Source organism: Mesocricetus auratus, unplaced genomic scaffold (genome assembly GCF_017639785.1).
Source record: "Mesocricetus auratus isolate SY011 unplaced genomic scaffold, BCM_Maur_2.0 Super-Scaffold_100020, whole genome shotgun sequence".
In the NCBI taxonomy this organism is placed as follows: Eukaryota; Metazoa; Chordata; class Mammalia; order Rodentia; family Cricetidae; genus Mesocricetus; species Mesocricetus auratus.
The window spans coordinates 29,861,015-29,877,306 of record NW_024429201.1 but is presented as its reverse complement, the minus strand read 5'-3'; positions in this window follow the sequence as shown (position 1 = coordinate 29,877,306).

The window sequence follows — 16,292 nt, the reverse complement described above, 5'->3', positions numbered from 1 at the left end:
GTCAATCTGAATTTCATGACTAACCATTTATATTTCACTCATTTAATTTGAATTATTTTATGATATTGTAACTGACAGAAAAAAGGAATTTTTATTTTGTTTCACTTTATTAGAATTTAATCACCACTATACTATATTATGTAAATATTGTATTATCTTGATTTTTCCCATTAAAATTAAGCTGTTTATCATGTACTATGCAAGTTAGAATTCTGGATTACAGAACAGCAAATAAAAGCTCTGAAACACTAAGTGGAAATAAAATATTTACTCCAACACAGTACACATGACAATTTAGATGTTTTTGTCTAAATCTTTGTACCAAGATTTCTTCATCCTAATACTTTTATATAAATGATTTATTATTTAAAGATCACGCTTTTCCTGTCTGCTTATCTAATGATAATGGAAATTAATTTACACAACAATAACAAGTGTTGGAACTTTATTTATTCACCTTTATTTCCACAGGTATGTACAATATCTCTCAACAAACATTTTCACATTTTAATTATTTAATTTTCATGGAGCAGCTCAGTTTTGCTTTTGTTTTCAAAGTACATTGGTATATATGAATATAATCATAGCTGAGAGATACTAATGCCATTGTATTCACTTTGGTGGTGGTTTCTTCAAGATTAATAGGTTATTACATATTTTATATAAATATTTTACTAAGTATTATGTTCCACATTTTATCTAATTCAGTATAAGAAAATGGTTGCTATTCAAAAGTTACAGCTTTCTTAAAGAATAATGTAATTTTCAAGTAAAAGTGAAAAAAATACATAAATGCTTTGAATTGAAAGATAGAAATGAGTGGCAACATCTTAGTTTAACAGTATTCCATAATACATTGCAGATTTCTTAGAGAGGATATCTTAATACAAAATACTGCTAAGCCTATAAAACTCTTGACTTATTTGATAAGTGAATACAATTATATATTTTTTCAATATATTTTTACCTTGATATGGATAATTTATGTTTTTCATTAAGTACATACCACATTGAACAAAGTTCAGCATTGATTTCTTTATAAATAAAGAAAATAAATTTTAATATAAAAGGTTATTAAGTTCTAAAACACTGGCATTGGTAAATAATGTTTATATTTTAAATCAATTTGAAATCTGAAATCATAGTAAATTTTGAAAACAAAGTCTTGTCCAAATTAAAAACCCATGAAAACACCATTTTAAAGAAAAACAAAAATCCAATTGTAAAAATAAAATTTACAGCATCATAAAGGAATATAAAGAAAAATAAATATATAACAAAATTTAAATGTTGTGTCTCAGTCTCTGCCCTCATCTCTCAGATGACAAGAATGCAGAGTCATGTGTAGATTTCTAGGTATTTTCTGGGTACATGAAGTCAGGTTCTGATACATGCATACCACGGACTCTTACCCAAAGAGTCCTTTTGTTAGCAACTCGAACACTTGAGTGAAAATAATGGCTAGATGGAAAAAAATTACTCTACCAGGTTTCAACTCTTACTTTTTTTTGAAATGTGAAAAGCGTCTTTTTCTTTTAGCAAGTTGACAACTATAGGTTTGATGTGTTGATGAGTCTCTTGATTTTTTATACAGGCTGCTGAAAAAATTTAAAAACATGGTTCTTTACTTGTTTATCAGAGGGAATGTTAGGATGACAGGAGATATGGCTACATCTATGCTGCATTTTCTCAAAATGAATAAAAAGCAAAATTAATTGTGTGATGTTACACTATCATTGTATGCAAATATCTACTATTACTCTGAACTGTTTCTCGATAGTTTCTTTTCTACTTATCAGTTTATGAAGGTTGCCATCACACCTCATGAAGAAGTCACACTTTTTTCTGATCAACTATTAAAAGAAAATATTGACTATTACTATAAATATTCAGAATGTTAGAAATTTCTTTTTCAAAAAAGTTATTTGATGGGTTTATTCTCCTAGTTGTTCAAACATGGTTTTATTCTCTGTATAATCATCACATTCCAAATAATATTTTTCTTCAAAGATAATCAAAACAAAAATGAGTCATGAGATAAAGAGATAAAATTGCTGTTAAATAGGACAGCTGCACTAAATGATACTTTCTCATGTGTTTATAGTTCACGCTCATTTACATAACCTACTACTTTACAAAATGCTGTTACAACATCATGTTACTAGTACTGAATACTTAATCAACCCCTGATATCTTTATAACTCCTCTATCATATAATGGTAATTTAGGTATATACTCTTCTAGTAGTACACTTGACAATCCTCTGAATTAAAAAAATAGAAATGCATTCATCTGTCTGAGGGAACAGCTATAACATAAGCACACTAGGAGGTTGTAAAGAGAAGCTTTTTCCTTGAGAGAAAAGCCTTCCCGCCCGCCTGGTTCTAGATCTGCATCAGTCCCAAATAAACACACAGGAGGCTATATTAATTATTAAGCTGTTGGCCTTGCTTGTTTCTTACTGGCTAGCTCTGACTTAAGTAATTACCCCATAATTGTTAATCTAAGTATTTCTCTTACCGGAGAATAGTTCCGGGTTTCCTACCCCATGGCGGTTACATCTCGAACTCTCCTGTGTTTCTCCTTCCCAGACTCCTGGACTCCTAGCCCCACCTATCTAGATTCCTATTGGCCAGCAGTAATTTATTGACATATACACAGAACTTCCCCAACAGGAGGTTGTACATTTCAGTTAGAAAAAGTCTGTAATACTGTTTAAGCACCATATCATTGAGTTTTCATGAATGTAGCTTCCCTGACATCTATAGAAGACATCATTGTACAAAAGATATTCTGGTCCACTAAACATAAAATCTTTTCATTCCTATTCTGTAGTGTTCCTGGGATCTTCTTGATTTATCAAATGTGTTATGAACCCCATGGCCAGTTGTTCTCTGCAATTTGATAAATTGTGATTTTCTGTGATGGTCTCAGTAGCTGAAGAAAGGGTCTTCTTGGATGATGAGTGTGAGTCACACTTAATATGTATGTATAAAAAAAGTATTGAATATACAAATAAAATTATACAGGATAGGAAAGTATCAGCAATAGATTATATTTTTTTGGATCATGACATAACCAGACACCTGTAGTTCCTCCCACTGAGCAGGCCTTAAGTACAATTATATAGGTGTGGCTGCTAATCAAACCTGAAAATAAAGCACCAATTGTCATGCCTAAACAGTGGAGGATAGTACATCACATCTAACATCTTAATAAATATTTAAAGGTAGTGGCTGTTAAGACAATGAGAATCATTCTTCTCCAGGTACATGTGCTCAGATAGATTACAAAATACCAAGTGGTATGTCCTGAAGACATGTACATAACATCACTAATAAGGGCAATCATCAAGTTGTACATATAGTATTTGTAAATTTATGTGTGCACACACATACACATACACACACATATATATGTATATATATATAATCTAAAATATAGACAATGAATTTGAAGAGTTGGAAGGGTACAAAAGGAGTTGAGTATAAGTTGGGGTGAATCAAGTTCTCATATATGAAATTCTCAAAATAACATATATATACATATATATACATATATACATACAAAAATAATAAAATATGCTGATACCTGAAAGCCATATGAAGTGTACAGCTGGAATTTCTAATTGAAATGTGCAATTTCTGTAGGAAGCACAGTCTATAGATAGCGGTGCAAAACATGCAATGGCTGTAGAGTTCTTTTCAATATTCACTCGCTACCAAATCTTACATAGAAGTGAAATATGCAGTTAAAGCTGTCTATTTGGAGATTCTGCTCTAATAAAAGTGTCAATCTACTTTAGCTAAAATTACATAATTATCCACAAACCTTGTGTGAAGATCGAATCCAACACGTACAAAACTAATCAATGATTTAAGACATTTTTAAATGTCATAAGGTAAGTAGAAAATACTGTTTATTCTATTTGGAAAAGTAATGAAAATGAAAGTAAAAACAGAATGAGAAATGAGAGAAACAAATGATCCAAGAAATAGAGAATAAAATAAAGTATATTTGAAAGACTTTGATACTGATCATTCATCAAATATGAAATAAAATGAATATTCATTTATGGAGTAGGAAGATTGAGTCAGGGGAAGAATAGAGGAGAGCAAGAGAAGAGATACCATAATAGGTTTAAAGAGAAATATGTTACCAGGGAAATGTCCATAGTTCTACAAGGATGACCACAAATAACAATTTAAGCAATAGTGGAGAGGCTACCTTAAATGTCCTTCTTTGATAATGAGATTGATGACTACCTTATATACCATCCTAGAGCCTTCACCCAGTAGCTGAGGGAAGTAGAAGCAGATACCCACAGCTAAACACTGAGCTGAACTCCTGGAAACAAGTTGAAGAGTGGGAGGAGTGATGAGCAAAGTGGTCAAGACCAGGCTAGTGAAACCCACAGAAATAGCTAACCTGAACAACGGGGAGCACATGGACCCCAGACTGACAGCTGGGAAACCAGCATTGAACTCATTCAGACCCCTTGAATATGGATGTCAGTTTGGAGCTCTGGGCAATCTATGGGTCCTTTGGTAGTGGATCAGTATTTAGCCTTAGTATACAAATGGACTTTGGGAGCCCACTCCACATACTCTGTCAGCCTAGACACACAGAGGAGGGTCTAGGCCCTGCTCCAAATGATATGTCAGATTTTGAAGATCCCCCATTGAAAGCATCACACTCTCTGGGGAGCAGAAAGCAGATGGGATAGGGGTTCAGAAGGGAGCAGGGGAGGAGGGGAGGTAGAGGTACCTAGGATTGACATGTAAAACAAGCTTGTTTCTAATTTAAGTTAAAAAAAGAAAAAGGCCCTTTTTAAAATTAATTTCATTTAAATTAAAAACAATCTTATTTTACATACCAAAACCATTTCCGTCTCCCTCCTATCCTCATCCACCATCTTTTCCTCCAGGAAGGTGAGGCCTCCCATTGGGAGATCATCAAAGTCTGTCATATCATTTGCAGCAGGACCTAGGCCCTCCCCTGTGTATGTTGGCTGAGAGACTATCCCTCCATAGGGAATGAACTCCCAAAATCCATTCCTGCCTGGTTCCACTGCTGGAGGTTTAATAGACTACCAAAGTTTATTCATTTGAGGTAAAATTAACCCAATTCATTTAGCATATCCTAAGTCACAAAGATAAATATAACTCTATGAAAGCTCTATACATGGGAACATCAACACCATGTTTCTCTTTCATTTTTGTTGTTGTTACTATCATTGAAAAGCAAACTAAGGTCTATGTTGAAAAGAATCCTTTATAAAAACATTCAAAACCACAATGGACATGTGGCAAGTCTTCACACAATTCTTCTCTGGTTTCCTCTTTTATCTAGAAAGAGTGAGTATATCTTGTTTTTCTCAAGAAACAAACTTAACAAGAAAAAATGATTTTAAACAAAATTCTAAAATGAATTTTCTTAACAGACATTATATATTTCATATGAGAGGCCTTCTAGCATCTAAACTAAACCTTAACTGTACAAAGCAATACTAAATGTCCTATTTCTCTGCTTCACTGAAAATGTTTTCTTGGTTATCTCACCACTTAATCATTCAAATGTTCATATAAAATTCAGATGGATAGTCTAATTTCACTACCTGAAGTTTCTGCATTTCTTGGTTTAGTGCAAAAGAATTTCATTTTGTTTGTAGCCTTATTTTATTTTATTTTTTCTTTTTCCTACTCCTCCTCCTCTTGCTCCTCTCCTCCTCCTCATTCTCTCCTTCCTTCTCTTTGTATTTATTACTTTAATTTTAAATAGTTTGCTTCACATGTCAATCCCAGTTCCCTCTCCCTACCCTCTTCCCGCACCCCCCATCATACCCCCAGCCTCCCACCCTATCCCCACTTCCTTCCACATGGGGGATATGTAGAGTCTGTCATTTCACTCAGAGCAGGGTCCAGGCACTCCCCTAAGAGTTCAGGCTGAGAGAGCATCCTTCTTTTTGTTATGGACACACGAAGTCCATTTGTATGCCAGGGATAAACACTGATCCACTGCCCAGGGCCCCCATAGGTTGCCCAGGCCTCCTCACTGAATCTCACACTCAGTGGGTCTGGATCAGTCCCATGCTGGCCTCCCAGCTGTCGGTCTGGGGTCCAAGAGCTCCCTCTTGATCAGATCAGCTGTCTCTGCTGGTTTTGCCAGCCCATTCTTATACCCATTCCTGATAATGAACTTGATGGCTATAGCCATCCTAGAACCTTCATCCAGTGACTGATGGAAGCAGAGGAGTGATGAGCAAAGTAGCCTTATTTTATATTTAATAGTTTTAAATTTTCTTACATATACATTTCCCCTAACTTTAATAATGATGCAAATTTAATTAATGAAAATGTGTAATAATATTTAATAAGAAATATACATATTCTTATTAAAGAACAACATTTTTCTTTATCTTCATATGATATCTTTACGATTTTATAGTTCTAATGTTTCTACCTGAGGAATTGATTGCCTTGTGCAGCTTTTGTTGATTTAAAAGATGATCAAACATTTGCATTCTTGGGAGTCTGGGATTAACATTATTTGCTGCACTTACAGAGCACCTGATTCAGTTCCCAGCATCGACGTTAGATATCCATGTGCACACAATCACAGGTACACCCATAAACATGCAATTAATTTTAAAATGTCAACAAGTACATATACTCTTGTCTATTCATAACTAGATATTAAGCATCAGTGTTTTGGTGTTTTGTTTACTTTGGTGTATTGATGAAATGTGTATCCTCATTCATAGTAGACAAATACAACATTGAATTGACCTCTTAGCACTTTCATATTTAATATTTACTTAATTGTCCAGGCTGTTCCTGAACCCAACATCCTTCTGCTTCAACCTCCTGAAAGCTTGGATAATAGGATTATCCCTCTACATCCATCCTGAGCTAGTTTAAAAGCTGGGCTTACAGAGTTTGAGTTTGTCAGAACATATGTATTTTCCTCAAAGGCAACTAGAATAAGAAAGAACCTCATCAAGTGATTAATGCAGACACCAAGACATTGCCATCATTGCATACACTCCATGGTTTCTACCTGTCCTGTGCAACATCATGCAATGGAATTACTGATTGGTTTAAATGCACCAAATTTTCATAGTCGGCAGCAGTTTACCTGCTCCATTTAGATGGCATTTCCTTTCCACAGCTTTCATAATTTTGCATTTTTGAGACTATGTTACTAGTACAAAAAGTTGATTTAAATACCAGTTTTATAAATAAGTATGTAGCCTGCCATTGTTGGTACACACCTATAATCCCAGCACTCTGGAGGCAGATGCAGGAGGATCTCTGTGAGTTCGAGGACAGCCTGGTCTACTGAGCGAGTTCCAGGACAGCCTCCAAAACAATACAGAGAAACCCTGTCTCAAAAAAGCAAAAACAAAACAACAATTAAAAAAAACCAAATGAACAAAGAAATAAATACATATGTATCCTTCAAACAATGACTGGAAATAATTCAGAGCAGTATATCTCTTAAATTCCATAGTGATAAGAGGTTTGTATTCTTCATTGTGTAAATTTATATTAAAATTCAAATAAACCTAAAATATTAGTGGCCACATTTTTACAAAGTAGGTGATTCTTACACAGCCATAAGGGGTTAATTGAGCATAGACAGCATACCCTTGAGACTCCAAATTGAATAATTTGATTTGTAAACAGGTAGTTAGTGTACAAGAAGCTATTATGCATGCAATTATCTGTCTTCAATTAATTGTGTTTATCTCTAAGGAAGAACTTAGGAATGTTTGTTTCAGTTTCACTGGCTGTAAGGCCTGGTGGCTATAAACATTTATTTTACTTGTGCTATAATTTTCAAGTTTAGAGAAGACAGAGTCGGAATTATTGTTGTGTGATTTGAGGAAACAGAGAAGAAAAGATCCATCCTGTTCCATATTTATGTTCTCATGCAATCACCTTGTCTCCTTCCCACAATTCCCAGAGAAAAAAATAAAGTTGAGCTCCTTTCTTGGAAAACAAAGTATGTTTTGGGAGACCTGTGTTTGTAAAAAAGTTATTTGTCAGATTTTAATAACTAAATGTGCACCTGTAAAATATCAAAAGTCTGTTTTAAGTTGCTACTCATTATTCTATTATTACTATAAAGAATTAGACATCAGTCATTTCAAGGCTGAACAAAAGAAAGACATTATACAGACCTTAAAAAAGGGCTTTAAAGGTACTTTACAGCTACATAGGAAGAGGAAGGGGGAAGACAAAAAGAAGGAGATGAATACATTCACACACAGAGTTTGAAAGAGAGAATGAAGGTGAGGAACAGAGAGAGGGAGAGTGTGAGTGATTACAACATCTTCAATCTACCATGTCCATAATCACTGCGCATTCCCCAATGATCTGCTGAGGCCATCCATTGATCTCTTTGCATCCCATTGATGACTCTGTGTCAAATTTCTGTTCTGCTACGTGAATGCTTCTTCCCTCCTCCTCTTTTGTCTGCACCTCCTCCTCCTCCAAATTCTCTTCCATTCTCCCTCATAAACCCACAGTAGAAAACAATGATCTCAAGAACATAGTCAGCGAAGAACTGTGGTCGACGAAGCCATCCTAAGAAGGGCCTGGGTTTTTTTTGCTCAATCTCTAGCTTTCAGTGCAGTGTCTGGGTGACTAGGTGACAAGGAATCACTGCTGAATGAGTGGTTTATATTTTTAACTTAAACATGGACAGGTGATGTCATTTCAGGTCGGCTGCATTTCACTCTGCCCCTGGCTTCACCACTCTTTTGTGTGCAGTAGAATAGCAGAAACCTACTTTTGACATTGAGTTCTAAAATACTCATTTCTGCTTCTGCCCCATACTGAGGATAATAACTGATAGAACAGATGCAAAATTATGTACAAACATGTTTACAACTCAGTTTGGACTGTAGAACAACTTGGTCAATGAGACTGGCCTTTCAGTGGAAGTTAGTGAGTGGAAAAGACAAGAGCAGACATGTTTTGATTGGCAGGTGGCACAGGATGCTTACTACTGTGACAAAAGAATGAGTGAAGGAGCAGTGCACAGGGCTCTGAAGTACTCCTACTGTGACAGGCGGAAATGCAAGTGTATCCCAAACCCTAGGAAAAAGTCAGCAGTGGAGGATGTGAATGTCTTACCACCACTAAAACAGCTCTCTTACAGTTTTTGTAGCAGATAGTTTGAAGCATAGGAAACCACAAGCTGGTAGATAGAAAAGGAAAGAAATCCAGAACTTCCATAGGAATGAATTTAAACAAGTTAAGGTGGAGGCACTTGGAAATTCAGGATGAATGGAATTCAAGAACCACTTAATCTCAAAAGGCTAAGTCATAGAGTTACAAGGGGTGGATCTACTGACAGAGCAGAGGATAGGGATTTTCCTGTGTGTTTGTGTCTGATAGCAACATGAATCTTTAAACGTGAGCGAGCAAGTAGGATGCCCAAAAACAAAAAACAAAAACAAAAAAAAATCCTGCATTGGGGAAAGCCCCAGAAGGCCTCAGTCATACACATAAAAATCCAGCTAAGCTAAGATTGGAACAGGAGAGCTGGTCTTCCCTAGAGAAGTGCACATCATTTAATTATTCAGGTGCAGATGGTCAGCCCTGCAAACATACATGCAATAAGATTATATGGACTGAACAGGTTAGATTTAGTAACATATATAACACACTAACACATACATACACAAACACACAGACACACACATACAGACACTCAGACACAGACACAGACACAGACACACACACACACGCGCGCGCGAGCACACACACACACATATCCATGCAGTAAAACCAGAAAAATTTCAGATTTCTCTTTGGAAAACATGCAAGTATTTGTGTCTGCTGCCCAATAATTAGTAGAAAATGACATAGGCATGTACTATTCTGTCATGCTATGTTGTCTTTTATCTTTTACCAACCACATTCAAAGGGATATGGCCTTTGAAGTTCACAATTATTTGTGGGTTAAATAGATTTAATATTATCATTCCCTCTCCAAAATTTGAGTTTTAAATTTTGACCTTCCTAAGGGAAAACTAAAGGCTTTTATTTTAAAATAGTTCTATAACCTGTAGCTCAAAGTATTTGTGAAGTGATTTCTATGTACATGAATGCAGCCAGACTTACTGTGGTAAGAAGGGTATTATTCACATCTTTTTGTATGCACAGACAGGAGTTATGAATAACTTATGCTAATGCTCTCCAGTAGCTCTACATAACAGTTCCACTAGATGGAAGGAGGAGCAATACAAACTTAAAAAAGACAAGCAAAACCACCTCTGAATGAGAAGTTACTTGCAGGTATATATTATTCTTTAGGAGTGAAGAAAAAAGAAAAAGAAAATACAAGGCATGGGATGAAGACTTGAACAAGCTAATAAGAATGGGATTTCATAAAACTATAAATAAAAACACCATGGCCTGTGGATGCAATTGTCTCTGCCTTAGAATTTAGAACACTGCCTATTCCAATGAAATATAGCACCTTATTTTAATCAAATGATGCTGCCTCTTCACAAATCACCTCCTGACAGTTATTTTGTTAAAGTTCTGGGACCACTGTGAGTCAACAGAAAGATGGGCTCTAGAAGGAAAGCATCCCCCCCCACACACATACGTACACTATGACTGTACAAGACAGAATTACACATGTGCAGTGCTGTGGAGACTCACCAAATGAACCTTACTGTCCAGATGTGCTAACAGTTGTTAGACATTGGAAAGGTCAGTGTTTCAACTGAAAAAACTGTTCTTCATGTTCCTGTGTAAATCACTTCCAAACGATCTGTGGCAGGTTTAACTTAACATACTTGATATAATTTCCAGCTATAATCAAGAAGGATAGAGGGTAACTGTAAGATACTTCAGAATCTTCTTTTAAGAATAAAACCAGTCAAGACAATTATTTGCATTCAAACTACTTTCAAAGACTACAAAACCAGATGAAAGATGATAATGTCTGTTATTAGTTTTAAAAGAATTTTAAAAATGCATTGACAAAGTAAAAAAGGAAAGTTACCTATGTCATCTGTCTCTCAGCTCCAAGCCTCAACAGTTTGGGGAAAGAAAACTCCTACTTAGTAGCAGAAGAAGGAACTGAGAAAACATAGATTTAATTTTCAGGAGCTAAATTTCAGCCAGTATCTGTTGTAGAATTTATTTTAAGGGTGTGTTCATTTGTTTATACAGTGAAATATTTGTTTAATGATGTAAAGATGTGTTGCTTTTGCTTATACTGCATTTATTTAACTCTGTGAAGCTGTGATTCTTTGTCTAAAACACCTGATACTAGAATAAAGAGCTGAATGGCCAATAGCAAAGCAGGGGAAAGGATAGGCAGGGCTTGCAGGCAGAGAGAATAAATAGGAGAAATCTGGGAAGAAAGGAGAAGGCGCATGAAAACAAAGAGAGGAGAACATAAAGAGCCAGCCACCCAGCTACACAGCAAGCCAAAGTAAAGAAAGGTATATAGAAATAGAGAAAGATAAAAATCCCAGAAGGACTAAAGGAAATTGGGATCACTTAAGATAAGAAAACCTGGCTGGAAACATGCCAAGCTAAGGCCAGGCATTTATAAGCAGTAATAATCTTACCTGTGTGATTTAATTGGGAGTTGGGTGGCAGACCCTCCAAAAAGTCAGATAATGAAGAGTAAAAATCCAACAACATTTTGGTGTTCCTACTTGGGTCTAGAATAAAAGAAAAATCTAAAAGCCATAAGTCCACCAAGAAGAAATCATTCAACAACAGCAATGCTCTTTGACAGTCTTAACAGGCATATGCATCATCCAGCATTTTGAAATTGGGGATAGCCTGCAACATTGATTCTTAAATTCAAGGCTCTGAGACACAGAACATTGTACCACTTAGACATAAAAGTGGAGATAAGAACCAAGTCATTGTTAAAGAGACCATGAATGGATCCTCCATAGGGAGGCCTAGAAATAAGTAAGACCCAATGTTTCCTGACCACAGGCAGGTGGCTGTGGATGAAATCTGTGGACATACCCATATCCCAAGGGAAGCAAGCAGGACAAAATGGCATTTAGGATTCTCTATTCATTTCAAATGATATACCAGTTTTGGATTTTAGGCAAACCTGGCTTTAATGCTCCCATAATACTAAATCAATAACAACACACAGCTGATAGACTTAAGATCAACAGGAATACAGGGTGAAACAAGCTCTGAAAAAAGAAATAGCTATAATGTTTAGAATTTCTGAAGATAGAGTCAAACAGTTAATAAAATGTGGGATTGACATATACTTATCTAAAGATAATACAGTTCATCATAGCAAAAATTATCAAGGTGTGAGAAATAATGACTCTCCAAAAGATAAAATAATATCCCACTGATGAGATAGCAACTCATATACATAAACTCTCACACTGAGATCTGAAGAGTGTTACTCTAAGGAAAGTCAGCAATATTCAAGAAGACAAAGAGAAATTATTTGATATTCTATTGGCGAAGCTACAAAGAAAGGCTAAAGTAATTAAAAAATAATTAAACAGAGATCCTTGAGCTGAAAGTGTATTAAGCACATTAAAGTCATGATAAAAGAGTCAAGAGAGCACATCAATCAAAGATAGAATTACTGAGCTTGAAAATGTGCTAGTTGAAATTATACAGGGAGAGTAGGAAAAAAATAAGAAAAAAGAGGATAATTAAAAATGCTTATGGAAATCCAGGGACATCATTTCAAAAGCAAATACCTGGGATGTCTTATCTGAGTTCAAGAGAAATGCAAACATGACAAAGGAGCAGACCATTTATTAAAATACCTGCAACAAAAAAGCCAAAAAAAGTGTGGGTGCTAGAGAGATGGTTCAGTAGTTTTTTTTTCTTATTAGTTCCCACATACCTTTTGGTTTCTTTTTGTTGTTGTTGTTGTTTTTGTTTTTATTTATTTATTTATTTTTCAGTTTAAATTTAGATAAGAAACAAGGTTGCTTCACAATTCAGTTCCAGGTCCTTCTCTCTTTCCCTCTCCTCCTCCTGTGCCCTTCCTCCAACCCCCTCATTATCCCCTCATTTCCCCAGGGAGGGTGAGGCCCTCCATGGGGGTGTCCATAGTCTGTCATTTCATAGAGGACAGGGCCTAGACCCTTCCCCAAGAGTTCAGGGTGAGAGTGCATCTCACATTGTTGGATGGGAGTCCAAAGTCCGTGTGTATACTCGGGATGGGTACTGATCTGTTGCCCAAGGCTCAATAGTTTACCTAGGCCTCCTCACTGACACATTCAGGGGGTCTTGATCAGTCCCAGGTTCAGTAGTTACTTACTGTGCATACACACACACACACACACACACACACACACACACACACACACACAGCACACCACACCACACCTAATGACAGTTTATGATGGAGAGGATGTGAATAAAGGGAAACACTTCTCCACTGCTGGTGGGAGTGCCAACTTGTACAGCCAGTTTGGAGATCAGCATGGAGATATCTCAGGAAAATGGAAATCTTTCTACCACAATATTTCAAAATGTGTAGAAAAGGATGCTACAGTATGCAATGAATAACCACAAGAGAACAGTATCTACTGAACACAGTAGCACAGTCACACATATAAAGTTTCAACAATTATGACAACCTGCACAAGTGCATAAGACCTGTGCAAACTCTAGCCAGTACAAATCTCATTATGAACAAAAGTAGGTAGGAAGTCCCACTCACAACCAAAGAGCTACTGATAATCATTAGCTGTTGGGTGAAGGGGAAGAGGTTTCCTTTAAAAGCAAAGTTAGGCAAGCTCCAGTAGATGGTCATACATGAAAGAGCATGTGGACAACACAATTGGACTTGATAATTTTAAAAAGTAGTGGTACAATCTTTGGTTGACATCAGAAGGAGATTGTTCTGGGAAGACTTTGGGGAAATGGGTTCAATATCATCAAAACACATTAAAGTATTTCTCAAAAACTAATAAATAATTTTAACTATTTTTTCTTTCTACAAGGAAACAAAATGAGAAATCAATAGCAAGAATATTATGGGTCTCTCCTCTTTCTCTTTGCTTGCTTTCCCTTTGTTTCCTTCCCTCTCTCTATCTTTCTCCCTCTCTTCCTTTCTCTCTCCTTGACTCCTCCTCTCTCTCTGGCACTCCCTTCTGTGCCCCTCTTTTCTGCTTCTGCTTCTCTCTTTTTTCCCTGCTCTTGATTGACCAACTTCCCCCTTCTCTTCTTCCCTTTCCCTTCAATAAACTCCACATGGGCTTGTTGATAAAAAAGAAGTAAAAATAGGGAAGCTATTCAAATATTAAGATACCAAATCACCTATTCTTGGGAAGTCCCTCACAATCTTATGAATAAGTGGAAACAGTTGATGCTGCAGGAATAGAAAGTAAATGGTTGGGAAAGATGGTTCAACTGACAAAGGCACTTGTTGAGAAGATTGACACATGTAAAGATGGGAGGAGAAAAAAATTGTACAAAGTTTTCATGATATCTAAATAAACTATGGCACATGCACCTATTGGTTGGGGGACACACAGAGAAATACAGAGAGAGTAGAGACAGACAGGCAGACTGGCAAGCAGACAGGCAGGCAGACAGACTGAAAAACAGGCAGACAGACTGACAGACAGAGGTGGGAGGAAGAAAATTAGAAAGAGCAGGAGGAAGTGAAAGAGGAGGAGAAAGAAAAACATAAAAAGTTAAAATAACTGTTATATAAAATGGTCGTTACAAGGCTCTGTTACCAAGAAGCAGTGAAGATATACTAATCAGTGAGTGGATAGTAAATCATTTCCCAGGTGGACTACTGGATGTTAAAATGACAATAGACAGCGATGATATGCTATATGTTGCAATAAATCAAAAGTATTTATTTTTAAAGTCTTTTCCATTAAATACTAACAATTGTTGGGGATATAGATAGGTCAAAACTTACTTGTATATTATATAATGCAGGCATCTATCAAAATATCACATGGGCCATTGTCAATATTTGTGCTCATTTTATTACTGTACATCAGGTAAAATAAATTCAAAACATGAAATGAAAAAATTGAAGATCAGAACCAAAAGATTTTTTAAAAATACACATTTGTAGAGACAGACAATTTCACTATGGTTTTTGCAGTAGTATGTGTATACTTGTATCGAAGGAGTATTAATTGACCTATTTTTCAGTTGTTTGGTATTGCAATGTTGAAAAAAGTTATTTGAGTTCTTAACCTGAAGGTTTAATTGTTGTTCTACTGATACTGGTAAAAAATTTGAATCAGTCTAGATATCTATTAACTAATGAATAAATAATGGGAAATGTGGTATGTATGTATGTATGTACATATATATATATATATGCACAAAGGAGAATTTTATTTAAGTACAAAAGTGAAATTTGAAGAAAATGAATGAAAATATAAAATACTGTGTTAAATTAGTTTATCCATCCCCAGAAGATATTCACCATATAATTTCTCTTATATGTAGATCATTGTTGGGAAAAAAGTCTAGGAAAAGGAAAAGTGTTAAAAGATCTGTTCTATAGTATAATATTGAAGCTGTCCTTAATATATTGAAACAGAGGGACTTTATAGCTATTGAACAACTTAAGTTGTTAAACATTAGAGTGAAGAATAATCATTTACAATTGACAAAAACCACTATCAAATCTTAAGATAGACAATGGCAAGTACAATAGCAAAGGATAGACATTAGTACAATATTCTGGGAAGAAACATTGGTGTCAATCACAGAATATTTGATGATATAATTATCAGTATTCAGGAGAATTCATAGATTTACATGAATTTATACTGAAAACCACTTTCCAGAACAGGGGTTGAAAATGCTTTTGTTTTATGAACATTTTTTAAATCACTTTTTATTTTAATTTTAAATAGCTTGTTTTACATGTCAATCCCAGTTCCCTCTCCCTCCCTTCCTCCCACACTCCCCATCCCCCCAGCCTCCCACCCTATTGCCATTTCCTTCCACATAGGGGATATCTAGAGTATGTCATTTCACTCAGGGTAGGGTCCAGGCACTCCCCTAAGAGTCCTGGCTGAGAGAGCATCCCTCTTTGTGCAATGGGCACACGATGACTGTTTGTATTCCAGGGATAGAAACTGATCCACTGCTCAGGTTGCCCAGGGATTCTCACTGACACTCACATTCAGGGGTCCAGATCAGTCCCATGCTGGCCTCACCGCTGTCGGTCTGGGGTCCAAGAGCTCTCCCCTGTTCAGATCAGCTATCTCTGCTGGTTTTGCCAGCCCATTCTTTGCCAATTTGCTCATCACTCCTCGCTCTCTGTCACTG